The following is a 19,808-nucleotide window of genomic DNA, read 5'->3' on the forward strand; positions in this document are numbered from 1 at the left end:
TGTTTATACTGTCCTACTGAGAATGTCGTGTCTCTTCCCAAGTCCATGTAGTACTTGTGTGTAACGTAAAAACACATCCAATAGGTCTGTGTATCTGAAAATGGCAGAAGAAGTGCCACTTTCTATCTCAGGAGTTCCAGTGCTTCCCTGGCTTCCTCATATTGATGATCGTTTCAGGACTTTTTTTCACATTGGGAAAGACACTGGCAATACTGCATATTATTTTCCTACATCAACAGAAATGATCGCAAAAAAGCAAGGTATAGGAACATACTCCGTTTGTGCCAGTTAGGTGATACATTGTCTTTGCTGGTTATGCGTATTTGGCTTTGGCCTTTTTAGAGCCTTACCAAGTTTGGGTCCAAGCTGCTGAAGAAATTGTCTTGTACTTTATCCTTTTGCATATAAACAAGGGGTTGCTTGGAACAAAACATTCTAGGTGAAATATCCTTGCATTTTCCTTATATCCTTCTGCCATCTTGATTTGGTGACATGCTCTAAAATCCACCTGTTCTCCTGGCTCATTTTGGACTCTGGAGAGCAGTAGATGAATGAGCCAAACATGAGAAACAGAATGGACAGTGGGTGTAGACAGCAACGCTTTCCTTCGGACCTTAAAGTCTTAAGAGAATTTTTTCTGTGTCTGGGTTGTCCTGCTCTTATGCATTAGGTAGACTGACTTTTTTTTCAGACCAGGAGTCTAATCTTTTTTCCCCTTCTTAAAAGAAATATAAAAAAGTCGCTCTGTTTATACTAACAGTGGACCTAGATTCATTTAATTTTGATCTGATCCTCACGAAACATCAGATCTGTTTGCAAAGCTAATAGAAGTGTAATGGCAAGAGCAGCAGAGGCAAAAACTTTTTTTTTTTTTTCATTTTTTTTCTCCTTAATATCAAAGCTAAAAATGTGGTCTTGATTTATATGGAGGAGTACTGATTCGTATACTGTTAAAGCTATATAATGATACATCTAAAGCCTAGCACAGTTTATAAATATACAAAACATATGTAACTTAATAGTTATTTGTGCTGAATCTTTTTTTTCCTGCATACTCTGTCCTACCTTTGTTACTCAGGGCACTAATGCTGCATTAATGTAAGCAGCAAACAGCTGCATTTATCTTCATTTTATTCTTCCAAGTCACAGCAACATGCTGGAACAAAAGCCATTGTCTATAGCAAACCTTCTTAAGTCTTTTAAGGGCATCCATCTGGATAGACTTTGTGGTTATAGAAGGGCTGATGCTCTAAGTGTTCATTCCACTAATGATCTCATTGATTTTTATTTACACTCTTTGCAGGTTGCACAGAGTCTCAGTTTGAGTAAGAATTGCAGAATATATGCTGAATTCAAGAATTAGAGAAGTATGTTAAACAAGGTTTCTGTATCTGTCTTTAGGGTGCTTAATCAAAGGGGTGGCTCAGAAGTAGACTGTTCAGTCTTCAGCGAAGCAGATGAGAAGTGCAATTGGTAAGCACTGTTAAAAACCAGGTGCATAAGTTTGAAAATGTTGATCCAAATCACATTATTATAAGTAGTAGGGAAATGTCATGACTTACTGAGATTAAACAAAGACCTGCTTAGAATCTTGTGACTTCAGCTCATAAATGGATTTCATCACTCATTACAGCTGCATAAACAAATGCATGTGGTATATATGCATGTTTTGTTTTTGGAAGTTGTTGTTTTTAAAATCCCCTCAGAGTTTTTTTAATTGCTTCTAATGAGCCAACGTTCCCTAGTTCTGGAGCGATGCCTCGTGTACCTGAGCAGCATAGCACAGTCATTGCTTTTAAGGGAATAGTTTGCCTGCTTTTCTCCCTTTCTGGCAGCTGAACTGCTTTGGCAAGCAAGTTATTTTAAAGGAGAAACTTACAATATGAAACCTGGTGTCAAAACTTTTATTCCTTTTATGAAAGAAGTCTTACCCTAGCGCTCCTTTGGAGCTATAGAAATGTAATCCCAGCCCAATCAACAATTGGAGAAAGTCCTATGCAATGTCTGAGCTCATACAGAATAAGTTTGTGACGTATCTAGATATTTTTCAGTTGTTTAATGTAATTTTTCATGTTGTCTGTGGCCTCATTTCTCCTGATGGGCCTCTCATAAGGAATCCTAGAAACGGATGCCCTGTGATTATCCATGGGTAATTAGTACTTCCCCCATGTTTTCTTGCCAATATGTTGCAAGTGGGATGTGGCAAGATTAATCAAAGTTTTGGTCTTCCTGCTGTGATTATTACGTGAAGGCACTAATGGTGGCAGTAGTTTGATGTAGAGCAGACACTTGTCTGTGGATTTAAAAAGTAGTACAGATCAAAACTATCAAGCCATTTTCATATCTCTAGGTTAAAAGTTGCTGCTTTCAGTTAAACCTATACTATTCAGCATGTCAAAGCAGGCAGTTATCAAAGTTCAACCTCAAGAAACCAAGATGGCAAAATGTGTGGGTAATTCTTTGAATTTCAATATGCCATTTCATATTCAGAACTGGGATGCTGTATTATTCCTGAATGGGTAATGTCTCATTTTAATGTTACACTGTAAATTATTTTTTTTAACCACATCTAAAGGAAAATTACTTTTTTTTTTCCCCAAAGAAAAATATTCAAGGATACTCCATTTCTGTTGCCATTTTCTGAGAAAGATTTAAAAATCAAATTTAAAAATGGATATTGTTGGGGAAAAATTGTACTTTTTCTCCTGTTTTACTCAGTCTCCTCTTTTTACTTCTAAAAACTAGAGTCAGGAAGGTAAAAAGAGCAACAATATGGGACAGTTCACGGTCAGGGGTGCTTACACACGTATCCTATATAGATGAATTTGGCCTGAAGGGGTTTAGTTAGTTTTGTTCCCTAGAAAAGTAAAACAGGTAATAAAAAGAAGTGTAACTTAAACTGAATGAAACTAAAATATTTTTGCTTTTGTCAAGCAGCCTTAGTTTTTAGGCAACTGGGGAGGAGTCTTAATCATGTGTGTTCCTAAAGCTTGCTTAAACAAATTGCTGAGTGTCTGAGGCTTTGAGTGTCCTGCCCCTTCTGTTAAAGTCTTCAGAAAATCCAGTTGCTCATCACCTCTGAAAAACCGCCCTCTTATGTAGGTAGCTAAAAAGATGCCTGACATTAGAGACTCGCGCTCCAAAATGTTGCCTCGAATGCCTTAAAATGTCACATTAAAATCAAGTATGGTTCACCCACAAACCATCTGGCTTTACAGATCTGAAAATGATCTTTCAATTAATTAAGCTTCTCTGCTTCCTAATAAGGCCTATTTGAAATGCTCGGAGGCTGGAGACACCAGGGCTGTCGGTCTGCACCGAGCAGGAGAGTGGCTGTGGCCAAGGGTCCCCCCGGCCGGTGGTGGGCCAAGCCTCGCTGGGGAGCCCTGCCTCGCCTTACCTTGCTGCGCTGGCTGTGCAGCTCCCGGTACGGGGCTGGGGAAATACCTGGCTTTCTCCTTATAAGGCCAGCGAGCTGCTGCGGGAGCCCTGTTCCTGCCCCAGCGCTTCCCAGCTCTGCTCAGCCACAGTCCTAAAAAGGCAGTTCCTTGCTCCTGCTTCCCACAGCTGAGCTCCCCAGGGAGGACAGCCCTCCCAAGTCAGGCATTTTGCTTACAAGGAGAGCTGTACTTATGGATTTTGCTGTTGCTTCTCAAGGAAGCCGTTGTGTTTACAAGCACTGCTGGGGTTACCCTCTCGTTTAGTGAATAAGCAGTGAATAATGAAAAGTATAATAGAGTGCAGTGTCTGAGCTTGCAATCCTCTCCACGCAGGCACATTTCTGCAACGGTATAGATCCCTGTAGGGTCCCGCGTAGGGAAGGAGGTGCACCGTGTGAAGCAGTTCAGAGCTGTAGTCTTGAAAGCATATTAGGTTATGGTTTTATAATAGAAAGTACTCAGCAGCAATATGAGCTCAAAGCAATTCATGTCCTTTTTCCTCCCTCCCCTGGCTGCCATTCCTGCGCTGCCTCTTTGCTTGTGCTTGCTCAGTTCTTTGTGGGGACCATGCTGTGTTCTTGGTTTGATTTGTTCTGAAAGCCAGAAAAGAGTTTTCTGCTCAGATTTACAGTGTGGCTTCACAAAAAGTTGTGCTAGTGCAAGTGAGCGAGTGCTGGGTAGGAAAGGGGGGAAAAAACTTTTGTTATTAATGCCCCGTGCTCTTCCTAACATGAAACCGAAGCTGCTGTACTCTCCTCCTGAATAAAAACTCTTCAAATGCTGAATATTTTATTAGATATTTTTACAGGTTTAATTGAAAATTTCTGAAGGATCTGATTATTGACTTATTTATTTCACATGCCAAGCTACAAGCTTAGTTACAGTCTGATAGATTTTTAAGGACAAGTTCTTTACTGGAGCCAGATTTTGGAAAGACTTGAATATGCTAATTCAGAAGGGGTTTTACATGGGATTTTTTCTTTTTATTAAATCAACAAATCATCCTAGCTTAATTTGAAAAAATAAAGAGGAGTGTTTTTCAAATTTAAGATCTGTGAAATTCTGGCATGTGCAGTGCACTGAGTGGTCACATACTCATTTCAGAAAGGGGCTTAAAATAATTCTTTTTCAAGGGGGTTATTAGGGAAAAGTCTCTGGACAGTGTGCTCTTTCGAGCGTGTGAGACGTTGGGGTACAGCTCGCAGAGTTTGAACATATTGTACTCGGGCACAGCAGTTTGTCTCTTCAGAGCCACATACTTCCTTGGTTTATCAGACTGCTCCTGGCAATTCTGTTCAACCTTTGGACTTTAGGGCCTCTCTCAGGATGTAGTGTTGGTTCCCTAATATCTCTTCTCTTGTCTTTTATCAAGTTTACAGCAGGCAATGAGGCAGTGACAAGCAGAGTCATAGGTGTTGAAGGAAGTCAGCAGCACAAACAATTATTACAAAACCAGATTCCATGGTTACAAGGATGAAATACTGCTTTTCTTTATGAATCTGTCATACCAACCCCATCTTCTCTTTTTCTGACATTATAAGGGGTTTTCTAGCTCATTTTTCTTTCGTACCAGTGCTAGGTGTGTGCCTGTGGATTTAGTAGGTGGGGTTAACAGGACTGATGGTATAGATTTAAAAAAATTTTAAAAAAGAGAGAATGCCATGCACTCATGTAATGCACATTGTTAGCTGAGATCTGTTGTGTATTTTCTAATGTTGTTTTCATACTGCTGGTTCCTTAAATATGTCTGTCATGTAAAATATGTTAAACAAGTTATTCACATGTTTGAATGGTAGTAAAGGAGATATTTAGGAAGAAACAGAGATCAGACGATAAGGAAGAGGGTGATTAGAGAGAAACATTGATCGGGCAATAAGGAAGAGAGTGATAGCAGCTCTGGTACGATGAGGCAGGAGATGGCATGTCTGACCAATGGCTATGGAATTTGATAATTTAGGAGGAAAAAGCATTTACAGATATAGGTTTAGGACACTAAATATAGCAGAGGAACATTTAAAAAAATCCTGGTTGGCAAAGGGATGCTCCTGCCTCTGCCAAACAAGGTAGGGGCTAGTCAGAAAAGGTTGTGTTGGAATATGGGAAATACCACTCACTAAAGAAATTGTTCCCCTTAGCATTTTTGGCCGGCTGCTGGTAGCGGTCCCAACACACACCATGTGTCACATTTTGTGACCCAGAGCTTTGGAGGATGTATGTTGTTGGGAAGACACACACATGAAATGATAGTGGGAGGACTGCCAGAAGCACAGTAGTTACTCTGAATTCAGAAAGTGCCCACATGTAGTTTTTCAAGTGAAAAGCAACTCTGCTGCAAAGTGTTCTGTCTTCCATACTGTGTCAATAAAGCAGACTAAACTGTCAAGGTCTTTTAGAAATTTTAGAAAAATTTAGAATTTGTTTGACTGTTGGAAAAGTTCTCTATATACACAAAGCACTTGAATGCACCCGAACTACAGTCAAGTTGAATTAACAACCCCCATCTCATGCTCAGTAGTGCCACTCTCAACCTGTGATTGTGTTGCTTTTCTTAGTCCAAAATGTAGCTGCTCTGCACGGAGCTCTCACTTGTCCTTGTTTATACACAAATTTGTAGCAGAGCAACTCGGTCAGCTTTAGTGATGTTAGTATTTTTTTATACGCTATTCCAACTGCATTCCTTTGTCTGAACACATTTATAGTGAAATCAAAGACATAGTCTCCTTCCAGTATGTGAATTAAGTTGAATTGCAGAACCACATTTCAGAAAATATGAACCTACCCACCTCAGAAGGTTTCACTGCTTTAACCATACTGATAAAACAATGGAAACTTGTGAATGTTTTGAAGGTGAAATTTAGAAAGTCTGGGGCCCTTTCAATCACAGAGGTGGTCTGAAGTCCCACTGTCTAATGGTAACCCTTGTGCTAGCCCTGTGTGCAGTCTCAGCCCTTTGTTCATTCCCTAATCATCAATCTCCAGTTAATTCAGTGAGACTTGTTGTGGAAAAAGGTGACTAAAGGTATCTGAATTTGCCCTTTAACCATATGAGGAATTCACCTACAATTCTGATAACACAGGTTAAAGCACACTTTAGAACAAGCTAATGTTGTTAAAACTGTACATATTAATCTGTGCTTCTAAATGGGACCATTATCAGAAAACGTCACTAAGAATCTAAGGAATCTTTAACGAATAGCTTATTACTTCCAGGGATGGGCTGTGTAGGTAGTTTATATAAAGCTAACATTTTAGTGTTAGTGTATTTTGTCAGTAAGCAAATACACTTTTATAGTAAGTGTATTTCAATGTAAACAGTACAAACTCATGTGTTCTAAGCTGTCAATGTCATTGCCACTTGTGAAAATCAAACTTACAGAATTTAGAGAATCAACCGTCACAGCTCAGCTTACTTCTTGTTGCTTTAACATGGTATGTTGGAAATCAGAACAAAGGAATTAGTTCTGGGAAAACATTTATTGTTAATTGACTCCTGGTAACCTGTGGATCATATTCTTTGATATTTCTAAGGCTGTTGTAATTTCTTTTTCATTAAGTGCAAATCCTTCTGTTTTAATACAAAAACTGAACTCTTCAATGCTTGCAATAGACATCCTAAAGGCAAATGGACTAGTTAAAACGCTGAGTAACCTGGTCTGAACTCATAGATGACCCTGCTTTGAGCAGGAAGTTGAGCTAGATGTCCTTTTGAGGTCCCTTTCAACATGAGTTATGCTATGATCTTGCAATTTGTAAAAACTATTAATGCTATTTTTGTATCTCCTTTTGGGGTATCATACTTTGAACCTTTTTGAGGTGGTTGCTTTTCAGAAAAGGCTGTAACGCTAAGCACCGTCACCTGCTTGACTCTAATCACACAGTCAGTGCCACTGAAGTGAGATGGTAAGCAGATGTCATGTTATCCTTTAAACGTGGTTACTCAACCAAGTATGCCACTTTGCACACAAGTTAGTGCTAGCCACAGGTCTGGGTGTTCAGTGTGTTGCAGGAGCTAGACCACGTGTGTATTATCCATTTTTTAAAAATATTTCATTAAGAATATTTGATCTGGCCTGCCAAAAACTTAGCAATGTATGATTAGGCTTTTTTAAATATCATGGCTTCAGGATTCATTTGAGCTGGGAGGGAAAATATGCCATCTCCAGGCATGTGAGGTGTCTTCTCTGTTGTACAGGTTGTACAATTTATATGCCATTTGCATTGCAAAAGGCAAAGTGGTAAAATACCATCAGAGTGCTTAATACAACTCATGGGGCCATGAGGTTTTTTCATGGGCCCTAAGAGCAACATATGGTGATACTAAAGGAGTTTACCAAAAGGAAGGTGTTATTTTCTCGGGCTCTCATCACAAGTGGGTACAGCCCAGGTTTTAAAGGTACTAACCAGAAACACCTTGAAATGCTGGGCTGTAAACTACAGCAGACCAGCAGCTGTTGTGCAAGCTGTTTGATTCTTGTGGTGAGGATGGGAACGTTAAAAATCGGGTAGGGTAGAGAGCAGGAAATGGGAGCCATTACAGCTGTCCCAAGGGAAGTGGTTCCACTCGTGAATCACAGTCCTGGTTTCGCCGTGCTGCGTGGGAGTGGCGTCCTGTCCCAGGCAGATATTGCCAGCTTCTGGGGCCTGGCAGGTCTAACTGCCACAGGGGGAAAAAGAGCAGGAAACTCTGAGTCCCATCAGCATCACTCCTCTGCAGCCTGCTAGCCATCATTTGGGCAGCTGGAGCAGGGGAGAATCGGGACGCGTCAAGCCCTGTATGCCGCATGAATTAAGTGATATGGTCCATTGCTATTAAGAAGATGACCAGAGAGTGACAAGGACTGCAGTCCTTTACTGAAGAGTTTGACCACATACCACATAGGCCTTGGGTTATCCCGTGGAGAACAAAACCTACTACTGTGTGAGACAGCCCAGGTTGCCAAGTCTTGCCTTCTCCCCCCACCCCCCCATGAGTCACACGTCTCTGGCAGTGGCTGGAGCCCATCTCACAGTGTCACAGGAACCTCCTGCCCTGGCTTGAGCTCCAGCCTATCCTAGAGAAAACCTTCTGTGTAGGCTTCTGGGCCCTCTCTTGCTGTGCCAAAGAGCTGCCACACCCCAATTTCTTCAGGCCTTCTTGTCAGGGCACCACTGACTTACTCATAACGGATACAGACATTGCAGCCAAGCAGTCCCTCCTCTGCTCTGCGTGCTCTGTGGCTCCTGGAGGCTTTTTCAGTGCTGGAAGGAACGTGCCCCTTCACTTTGTTCTGTTTAGTCCAAAGCCTCCTACAGGAGCTGTTTCCATCCGTTCTCAGGAAGAGAAGGCAGAAATGAGACAGATTCTGGCTGTTGAGTGTTGCTGTTATTTATCCTTCCTAAGCCTAATAATGAGATAAATCCCCAAACCACTGTTCATCCAAAGCTCGTGTGTGTTTTCTGTAGCAGTACTAGCAGTGACTCTACGTTGGTAGCACAAGTCTGCTACTTGCAGTTTGAGAGACAGTGAGCGTGCACAATGGACGATGTGGAGAAGGGACAGAGCTGTGTCATCCACTTCTATATCTTTCTGCACTGATTTACATGCATCTTCTTCCATCTCTGATGCAAAGGTGCACAGAGCTGTACCACAGGAGGAGATCATTTAGAGGTTTCTATTGTTCATAAATCATGGTGGAGAGAAAGCTAACATCTGAGTCCCCAAGGCTTCTGGTAACGTTGTGGCTCACCAAAGATCTTTCATCTCAGCCCTTATTTCTCACTAAGAACCTGACATCTTAATCATGGAGCTAGAGGTGCAGCAGCACCAATAATTTTGGGAACTTAGGTCTTTGATATAAATTTGAGTTAATTTTATGATATTAGGAAGCTGATGCAACAGAATTTTTGTATCATGAGATGTCTTTGCAGTAACGAAGTCTGTCATTAAATCTTAATGGCAATCCATGAAAGTGCTTGCAGTTTTGGACAAAAGGTGGCACTTATCTAGTAAAGTTAACAGGGAAGTGGAATTCTCTAGACCTGATAGGAGTGACCTAGGGCAGGTCTATTGGTCTTTTGTGGGTGGACTTCAGCTTTGTCTGCTCATATGTCAAGATAGCCAGGTGTAAACTATTTCCGTTAGAGAAGTTAAGTGTTCATGTTAAAGTAGCTTGTGGCCTGAAACAATAACCCCTGCTAAGGGCCTGAGTTTATTAGGTCAATAATTAGCTTATTAGGCATACAGCTGTGCCTGTGTAGGTTTTTGAATTTCATGTTCCATCTGACTTGCATCCAGTGAGTTCAGTTTAGTCTGTAAAAGACAGTTCATTTATACCATGAAGGGGTTGTAAAAAGATTTGTTGAAGAAACAAAGGGGGAAACCTCACATAGGAAGTCTCAGGATACACAGGAGGGAAGAAGAAATGAATGTACTTTTTCCACAGAAGTTAGGTTTAGCTGAAGGGCAAGGGCCAGTCTAATTCATAGAAAGCAAGCTGGTCTGAAGGAGCTGTGTGGTTCAGAAGAAAGTCCTTGCATCTGCCTGGATCCTGTACCCTCACAGGGAACCTAATATGACCCAGACAATCTGCTAGAGCTATAAACAAGCTGGGACGAGGTAATCTGCACACAGTTGATTTCTGGGTTTTCAAGAGGAGCTTTGCACATACTTCTAAACTCACAGCTGGTCTGCTTTGCTGTGTTTTCACTATCATACAGCCCACCAGGATTACACAGTGAGCTGGGCTCCTTCTTCAGCTGGGGTTACAGGGAAGAGTGCGTGCAAGTTACAGGGGAATCATCAGGGTCAACAGAAGGCCCCTGGATGAAACAATTGGACTCTAGTTCTCAGGAAGGAGCACTGGAAAGAGAATGTGTGCTTAGAAAAGCCAAAACTAGTGTGCTTAGAAAAGCCAAACTAGGTTGATGCTTGGACTTTGCTCACTCCACAGAGGCTCACCACACGTTGTACCATGTGGGTTCAGAAGTTGATTATGTATTCAAATAGGGAAGGACGATCAGATCTGTTGTCTAGAGACAGTGGTCATCTCTGCTTTCACTAGCATCTCAAGAACAGTGCTTTCAGTTGAATTCCCCACCTGCCTATAAGCTCAGGTAAGAGAAAACAGGCACATAGTAGGGTCTTAATGATAGGAAGATTAAAAGAAGAATCTTACAGAGAACTGGTAAGCGTGGAAGGGATTTCAGGGGTGGGTGTGCAATATCTTCTGAAAGGTAGAAGAATACTTGCAAAAATTGGATCTATTCAGATGCAAACGATTTCTTTTATGGACATCTGATAATAATTTCCCCAGTCAAATACAATTTTTACTTTAAAAAGTGTGAAGAGATTCTTCTGGCTTAGGGTAGACTGAAAGCAACTCAAACTCCTGACTATCCCTCAGTAACTGCCATTTTCTTAGGTAGCTCTAGCATCTTGGAAGTTTGTCCTTCCTGATAAAAGGGGGACACCTTTTCATTTCTGTATCGTAAAACAGTCTTCCCAAAGTCATGGTAGGGTTGCACAATATGTTGAATCAAACTATGTACCTGAACACAAAACCCACCAATCTTACAAGTTATTTTGTATTTGTTATTTTATGTTTTTGTTACAGACAAAATAGTCAGTAAAGTCAGGAAGGGAAGTGAAATTGCTTGCTACCAAATTCTAGTTGTTATTTTTAATGTAACAGTACCCCATTCCTGGATGGGAAATACACATGAGGTGACAGGTGGATGCAGATGGAGCACTGGGAAACTGGGAGGATAGGTCAGGCCAGTGACACCAGGAATTGAACAAGAGCTAGGGCTAAGATTCCTAGTAAACCTTCAATTAGACATTCAAGCTAATGAAAGAGAAGCTTAACCTTAAAGACATCCTCTTCCTGGTGGTTCTTGTACTCCTGGTTGCCAAGGCTTGTGGTGTTACGAGCACAGATCTGCAACAGCAGCTTTAATGAAAGTAGTATATCTTTGCAATATCACTGGAGACTTAGAGTGCACATGGGCTGAATCAGCATTTCTGATTAACCTCTGCTTTTTGTGCAAATGTTCCAAGGTATTAATCCTTATGTTAGTGTAATGAGCTGGAAAAGCTTTAGGTTGAAATCCAAGCAGCATCTTAAAAAACAACTAATGTTTTTGAAATTGTCTTGACTGGTAGACTGAACCCAACTTGGTCTGATTATTTTGCAAGTAAATGTGCTCAGACTGACAGCTTGTATGTTGTGTTTTATCTTCCAAAAGAATTTTTACAGTCTGTAGTTATAAGCTTCAAAAATAGTATAGGTTTATAACTGAAGGACTGGTAGACGTTTAGCTGTTGTGGATAAAAGCAAGGTTTAAGTACAGCTGTTAAATTCACGTGCTGGTATCATGTAAAGCAGTGCTGAAGACCGATGCATTATAATTGGCTTTTAAGGATACTAGCACCCTAAGAAATTGTTTATATCTCTTCTGCCTGTTCTTTGTAACTCTTTGTAATGCTTCCAGTCACTACAATGATATACTTAGATAGAAGAGCTGATCTACTGAAGCCTTACCCTAGAAATGAACTCCGCTAATCAACTGCTCATGACTCCAACAGATGTTTCTGTTTTTCAGACAATTGGAACCTCATGTTCTACTATATTTTTTTAATTTTTTTTTCTTCTTTTCGTACTAGTGGCAAATGTCCCATTACACATGTGAGCTTCAAAAACCCGTCACATGATACCAGGAACAAATTGTTAAGACAGTCAGCAAAGTTCAGGTTTGAAGTGGTGGTCCACTGGAGGCAACTGGGTCTTAGGAGCCGGAGGAGTGGTTTATGGAACTACCATGCTGTGGTTTTGTTGTAAATGCCAGCACTCTATTTCAGCCTCTCGTATGAAATTTGGAAATGTCAGATGAACTCAGATCACAACTCTTTTTTCAAAGACTGAATCACTTTAGGATGTGGAGATAAAGTTAAGTGATACTTTTTGAGGATATGAGTATTATACTCTTGAAACCACAGAAACGGGATGCGAATTGTTTATATGATGTTGTTATATAAGGACTTCTTTCCTGTGGCGGGTCAAAATCGGTGAATTTTCAGACATAGTGGAAATACAGATGTGAAGAATTTACTTTTTACTTCAATTTGTTTAGTCTGTTGCATTTAACTTACCATTCCAGGTTTTTCTAATTGATAAGCGACTGATGGATCCTTGATCAATCAATATCTGTGTATGATTTGGGCAGAAGGAAAAATAATGTGGGTAGAAAGGATGATATATTGTCACTCCACAAAGATGCAGCGTACTCTGCTGTCAATAAAATCAGAACTACTTAGTGGAAACGAAACACCTGTTAAAAGAGTACAATGGAACCATTAGAAATTGTAGGCACTGGAGACACACTTCTTTGGGATTAAAGCAACTCATTTGCAAACCATTTTTCTGTTAGCAGTGAGCAATTAACCATGAACTTTCCCCTACTCACAGCTCACCCACGCTGGATTGATTCAGGAGCATGGAGCAGAGCATAGCTAAATAGGCAAGACCAGGAAGTTTATCAGTATTCACGCTTCGTTAGCTAAGCAGGATCCTGACCAAATATGGGATACCATAACTTGTTCTTTTCACTCTTTCCTGAAGTAAATATATTAACTTGCTGCTGTTGCTGCACTTGATTGTCATGATAAACACAAGTACAAAGAGCAGTGTGAGTTGCAAGCCGTTTCATTAAGTGAATGGAAAAAGGTAAGACTGAGGTTAGAGAGGGACATTGACTTTCTCTGCAGCCACTCTTAGGATACTAGGTACTTCTGAAACATTTCTCAGCTGATAAAGATTTTAATCAATTAAGAATATGGCCAATAATATGCATTGGGCATGTTCGTAGTTGTTTTCAAGCTGGTGATGTGCTCTCTTCTTTGAACATCACATTCCTTCCTGTTGTTTTAAAGCCAAACTCTAACCTCCTGGTGCCATTTGCATGTATTTGATGGAACTTGAACTTGGATTGAAGGTCTGGAGTGCAGAAAGATTTCTGTCTGCATAGAGATGCTATGGTTTTCCATGGCTGTGGATGAGATTTCTTCTTTGATTTTTGCACTCTCTGTATAGAGAAGGAAACTGAGAAGCCCATAAAAGATTGGTAACAGAAAGCCAGTGGATGATCCTCATTAGAACATGAGCACAGAGTGATGGGAGTGGGAGAAGAGGAATCATTAGAAGAAAGAATCGTCTAAGCCAAGGGATGACAGGATTTCCAGAAGAGCTTTATTAGAAGTGCTGAAGTTGGCTGACAAGTCATGGAGAGAAAAGATAGAGTATTGATTTGAACTTTAGCAAGTGCCTTTTGAAACTGAGAGAATAATGATTTTGGTGGAATGAAGGAGCAGGAGGTGGACTGAGCAAAGTCTGGCATGAACCTGGAGGAGGAGAAATCCAGATGTTGTTGCAAATGGTGAGCCCACTGATCTTAGAAATAAATGGAAGAGGTGGGAGATGGGGGACACAGAGTGGGCAGTACTGAAAAAGGCAAAGCTGGGCAAAGAATGGATTGAGGTTCTTTTAAGTTAGCAGATATGTAAACGAGCACAAGCATGTGCTGTAGAGAGAAAGAAAATAAGCACTGGAGCAGAAGAAAAGGTGTAAGGGTGAACAAAGAGAAAACAAGGTTGATTTGTGGATCAATGGAGAGGCTAGAGGGAAAGCAGATAAGAGGTTTCTTTATGGGATGTGAGAGGGCCTTATTGGCAGAGAAGAAAAAGAATACATTGTGCATTATCGGTTTAACTCTTGGAAGTGATAAGCCACGTCCAATGCAGAGAGAAAAGTGGGGACAGAAGAAAGGGAGTATTTGGGCAAGCAACAGTTTTGAGGGCTGGTCAAAGGAGCTGAAAAGACTGCTAAGATCATGAATGTGGGTTACAGCTAAATTAGAGGTGAATTTCTAGCGGTAGAAAGGTGGCAGGACAGAAAGGGGTGGAAATCAGTCTTCAGGGGTAGACTTTCACCAGGAAATTCTAGAGGAGGAGGCAAGTATGGGAAACAGAGGAGGCAAGTATGGGAAAAGAAAGAAAAGGATTAATGGAGAAGAATAAAACATGGAGAGAATCAAGCTTGTTGATGGGAAAAAGGTAAGATAGAAGTAGGGAGAAGGATTGAAGCTGGGCAAGATGTCACTAATGCTAATGGGAAAGAGCAGATGCAACATCCCTGTCAAGCAATGCTGGAAGAGACTTAGGCAATGACTGAACTTGGAAGCTCAGCAGCAGAGCAGTGGAAGGTACAAAAAGCTTTCATGAAGTCAGCTCGGGGTGTCAGAGTGTTGCTGCAGTTAATTCCTTCTGATGTGAGCAGAGTGTCACCCTTGTCAACCCATAGCGTCTGGCTGAAGTGTGGCCTTCCTGCTCTTTGAATGCTGGGTGCCAACTTGACCAGACCTTCTCTCTTGCATTGTCTGTTCTGATAGGTTTAGTCTCATTTCTTCTCTTCATATAGGCAGTCCTGTAGCACACGTAAGAGACTACCTTTTAAAACAGTTGCTTCTCGGAGTAGCCTGCCAGTTGGTGATAGACCTGATGCAGAGCCTGCTGAAATAAATGCAAGTACTCCAGATGATGTCAGTAGTATTGGATCAGTAGATATCTGATTAAAAATCACTTTTCCTTTGGCTGTTTTCAATTTCTCATTCTCTCACGTGTTCAGGAGAGTTACACTACAAAAAGCACAAACCAAAATGTGTCTAAAGGAACATGTCAAGACGTAATAGCAGTGAATAGAGTTGAAATGTTGAGTGAGTCTTTTGGACTTAACTTCTACAGTGGTGGTCTCGTATCTGGAGGCTGTGATCAATGTTCTACCTTTTGAAGTATCTAGCTTGTTACTGTGTTAACCTTACCTTTGAAAACAGACCTGGGGTGTATAGAGAGACCAAAAGTCTGAATGGCCAGTGAGAATAATTTCAGTTGGTTCCCCAGACTCAAGATAGCTTGGTTCAAATAGTTCCCAGACATACAGAGATGAGAGAGAAGATACGTGGTCAGCCTGACAGAAGCATTTCCCATCCCCATTCTGGGGCAAGAGGAGTCAGTAAACCAAAGCCAGCTTTGCCTGTAACCCCAATTAAGGAGCTCCTGTAGATTTTTGGAGGGGTGTAAGAAAACTCGGTTACCCTCTGCTCTGCTTCCAGCCTTGTGGCCAGGGAGATGGAGACATTCCTCTTTCTGGGAAGGATTTCCAAAAGTCTTAAATCTGCTGTAGGGTTGACTTGTAGTAATCTTGTGTGTGTATGTGTGTATCTAAAGCACATGACCTGGGTGAACAGGTCCCCTTGAGAGGGCGATGATGGGAGATCTGCTCTGTTAGTAGCCGGTCAAAGCAGTGGCTGTGTGGGCTACCCAGGAGAGTTCAGTCCCTGAGCGTTTTCAGTCTGGCACCTCTCACCCGCGTTCATGCGCTCGCTCACATACACACAGTGCCATCAATGAGTAGTCATCTGCCGGTTGCACGCCCACAGAGCACATCAGGAAGGAAACGGCTGGTCTCTCAAAGTCAGGAGTATTTAAAAAAAAAAAAAAAGGGAAAAAAAAAAAAAGGCAGCAAACAGCAGGCAGCCTGTGTATTGTACCAATTCCTCCTGGACTGCAGGAATCCTTTGCCCCGTGATTCATGCTGAGCTGTCCGCTCCATCCGGCAGCAGCCGTGTCAGGCAGCCACCCACTTCTAACTGGGTGCCGGCTCTGCCGCTGCTGGCACCGGAGCCTACAGCGTTTCAGGATTCTTTTGTTAGTCAGGGCACTGGCACTTCCTTTGGCATTTGTCAGTCTGCAGGAAGCCTTGTGTGTGAGTAGGGGCTTTTTTTTTTTTTTTGGTTATTATTTTGTTCGTTTACACATTTTGGAACCTGAAGGTTTGATTCAGACGTCTTCCTTGCTCTCCGCTTCCTGTAGGTTGAAGTCTCTGTTTTCTGATGATTAGCCAATACCGGCTGTTCTGGCAATGAAGATGTCTCAAATCAATCCTATCTTGTCTGGCTTTCCAGGAAGAGAGCTGCCCCTCCCCTCGCTCTCCACAGCCCCTGTCATCCAAGATTGAAATTTATCAGAGCTGCTGTGAGCAGGAAATTAGCTCCTTTACAACTTGTTCTCCACTGCTTCTCATTCATTTTATTGTTTTAACATTTTCCAGAAAATAAGGCAGAAAACAAACCTGCTTCCTCTTTAGAAGAGTTGTGCTGTTAACCTGTGAAATGCTTATTTCCCTGGCAGGCTGCTGCTATCTGTATAGCAGAACCACAAGATTAAAATCAGTTAAAGTTGAACTGAGATAATGAATAAAACACTGGAAAACGTTTAGTCATCCTTTAGCATCCTGAAGATAAGGATTTCTACATATAGGCATCAAAGCTGTAATGAACACCAAGGGAGGGATAGGCTCAGGAAAAAAGGAGTGAAGGGTACTGCCTACAGACTTAGGAATGTGCTGTGAGGAACTTATTTGGGGGCCTGGGTCTTCAATACCTATATCAAGTTGACTTGACTTCCCTGAAGAGCTGAGCACCTGCTACTTCCATGCATGTGAAACACACCTTAGAATTGCATTCAGGTAACAGAAAAGTGGTTTTCACTTATTTTATGTCTGACTTTAAATATGGATATATTCATGTTTTCTGTGTGTCTTTCCAACAGCAACATTGGAAGATTATTGGTTTTGAGATATGCAGAAGGAAGACACTCTCTTAATTAATATCAGACATTTTTTGGTGTTATTCAGCATTAAAAATAAACCTCTGCCTTTGCCAGAAGTAAATTTGGCAATTGTGTGCTCCCTGCTGCAGGAAAACAATGTCTCTCTTTAGAACCAAGAACCAAGCTTTGGCAATGAAATGAGGCCCAATGTCCATTGATCTCAATGGAAAACCTATTATTAGAAAGATCACTGTGACCACATCCTGCCATCATTTTGTACTGAGAACCACCACTGAGGTCAGCAGGATTTTTGTGCAAATATTTATGGCAGGATATGGCCCACTTCAGGGCATTCTGAGGGTTGACAAGCCTTCAGCTGAATTGTTCCTTCTTCGTGTTGATCCTATCAGCCCACTAAAATCTGATCCATGAACAATTCAAAATCCCACCATCCAAGTTGGTGTTGACTGAAACCAAGTAACTCAGTCTGTGCAATTTGAATGCAGACATGAGGCAAGACTCTGGCATTGCACAATGTCCTGACTGATTATGCTGTGCTTTGGACACTGAATGGGTTGTATCCTTCTAACTTCTCAAGAAAGCAGCAAGGAGTAAATTGCTGCTGTGATAGATAGGCCTGTGGCTTCGGCAAGTGAAAACTGTTGTTAATTGAGTAACTCAAGATTTTTGTTTTCAGCAAATGCTTTGCATATGTGACTAGTGCAGCTAATTTCCTGCTTGCCAAATTCAGTTCTATCAACACTTATTGGAACCACGAGCTTGGATAGCAGGGGGAATACTCTCTCCTTTATCCTTTTGATATGGGGAATAAATGAATTCTTTTCAGCTTACTGTACATCCGTGTTTTCACTGGACAGCAGAAAACTGTGTCACTGACTCATTGTTTGATCTTGGGTAAATCATCTAATCCTGTCTATCCCAGTACCCTCATGTGCACAAATAATGTAATGACTCTCATCTGTCTTTACAAGCTGTTAGAATAACTTTGGTTTATATAGTTTTAGCTGTTCTTTAGTCTCTTCCACAATGTTTTATTGGTGAAAGAAGGAGGCTCTTACCCAAGTCAAAGCCAAAAGGTTTCTTATCCCACTCTGGGTGCTGAAATAATCAGTATTCACAGGTTTTTGTAATTTGCATAAATGATAGCATTTTAGCTAAGGTGTTTCTCATACCTGTAGGGCCAGGCTTTAAGTTTATACAAATTTGACACTACAGAATTTTCTCTGATAAAATGACAACCTGGCATTTTCAGCAATAGCTGTTGGAGCCCAACATGCTTTTGGAAGGTGGAACACACCCGTGCTGTGAACCTAAGTTACATTCTTGAAACTCTACACAGATTCCCTGTAAAAGGTGAAATAGGCACAATGACGAATTGATGCTCACCTGAAAGAGGAGTTACACTATTGCCTGGTTCATATGAAGAGTGTATTTTAGATGGAAGCCTAAAAAATTACAAAACAAATGAAAAGCATAATCATTTCCCTGTGTATCAACAGCTATATAGAGAAAACAAACAAACAAAAAAACCCAATAAAATACCAAGCCCAAAATGTGACCTGAAAAGATAAATGGGCCATTCCACAATAGCAAGCCAGCAAGACATCTTCAACTATGGACTGTGCAAAATGATTCTTTGCATTATAATCTTCATCTTGAGGCCCAGGACATGAGGTTTATGGCCTCCTTCTCTTCCTCCTGTAGTTATATGCCTAAAGAAAATGTCACTCTAATGCTGGGAAAAAATGCCTTGCTAATAACAGAACTTTAGATAGAAATGTATTAGTTTCAACAAAACTGGTCTCTTGGAAACCTTCTTCACTCAGAGATAAAACTTCTGGAGAGAGGAGACTGCAGGATATGAGGATCTGAGAGTACAGGGGATGGGTGGTATTCTCAGTAAGAGCACTTCTGAGGGATGTGGGAGAGAAAGGTTTGCATCTCTGTTTGGGTTTGGTTTTTTTTTTCACTTGACTTTTCTCTTTGGCTTTGGTGGAAAAAAAAAAGTCTACTTTTCAATTTCAGTATTATCCCAATGCAAGAATAAAACAAAAACCTCAAAAATGGTTGCAAAATGGAATTCTTGTTTTCCAGCCAGTTCTGGGCCAGAACAATTCTATGTTTGTGGAGGGCTGGAGAGAGAGGTTTCCTCTTAAACAGGAAAAGTGTAATCCTGCTGCTGCACCTGAGTCAGAGGAGATGTCTGGTTCCCTGATAGAGCTCGCCGTGAAGCAGTCTGCATTCGATCCCACACAGCAACCATAGCATAGGCAGTAAGTACACTAATGGAGACAGCTTTGTGGTTAATGTGCTGAATCGGGACTCAGACTAGGTTCAGTTCTGGCTTGCCCAGAGATTCTTATTTAATCTTGAGCGACGCATTTAATCTGTCTGTGCTTCAGTTTCCTATCCATGAGAGTTTGCCTGCATGAGGAATCAGTGAACTGCTTTAAGTACAGATGTGATATTAATTTAGTACAACCTGTGAAGCAAGCTAACCATTTTAAGGTTAGCTTAAGCTTTTTTGGAATAGGTTTAAGCTAAACTAAAGTATCTAATTTTCAACTCAGAGTACATACTTTGCACAGGTGCATCTAAAAATCTGATCAGATCAAGGTAATGAAGCTGACAGGTCCATGCACACATGTGCTTGCAGCTAAAAAATATTTTTTTCTCTAAACTTTGTCTGGAGGGACAGAAACTACCTT

General features: G+C 41.1%; 1 protein-coding gene across 7 annotated transcripts in view; it reads left to right on the plus strand.

Annotated features, from left to right (window-relative positions):
- Positions 1 to 19,808, plus strand: part of FGGY (FGGY carbohydrate kinase domain containing) — a 328,528-nt gene that overhangs the window by 40,717 nt on the left and 268,003 nt on the right. For 4 of the 7 annotated variants that reach the window (XM_075508846.1, XM_075508847.1, XM_075508848.1 and 1 more), the window contains exon 4: positions 1,402 to 1,473. The exons of 1 other annotated variant lie outside the window; for it this stretch is intronic. The gene's annotated coding sequence lies outside the window, so the exon portion shown is untranslated. Of the gene's footprint in view, positions 1 to 1,401; positions 1,474 to 16,078; positions 16,235 to 16,341; positions 16,997 to 19,808 lie in introns of those variants that run through there. 2 more of the 7 variants (XM_075508852.1, XM_075508853.1) reach the window with 2 other exon arrangements.

The sequence above is a fragment of the Mycteria americana genome, chromosome 7 (assembly GCF_035582795.1).
Source record: "Mycteria americana isolate JAX WOST 10 ecotype Jacksonville Zoo and Gardens chromosome 7, USCA_MyAme_1.0, whole genome shotgun sequence".
Taxonomy (NCBI): domain Eukaryota; kingdom Metazoa; phylum Chordata; class Aves; order Ciconiiformes; family Ciconiidae; genus Mycteria; species Mycteria americana.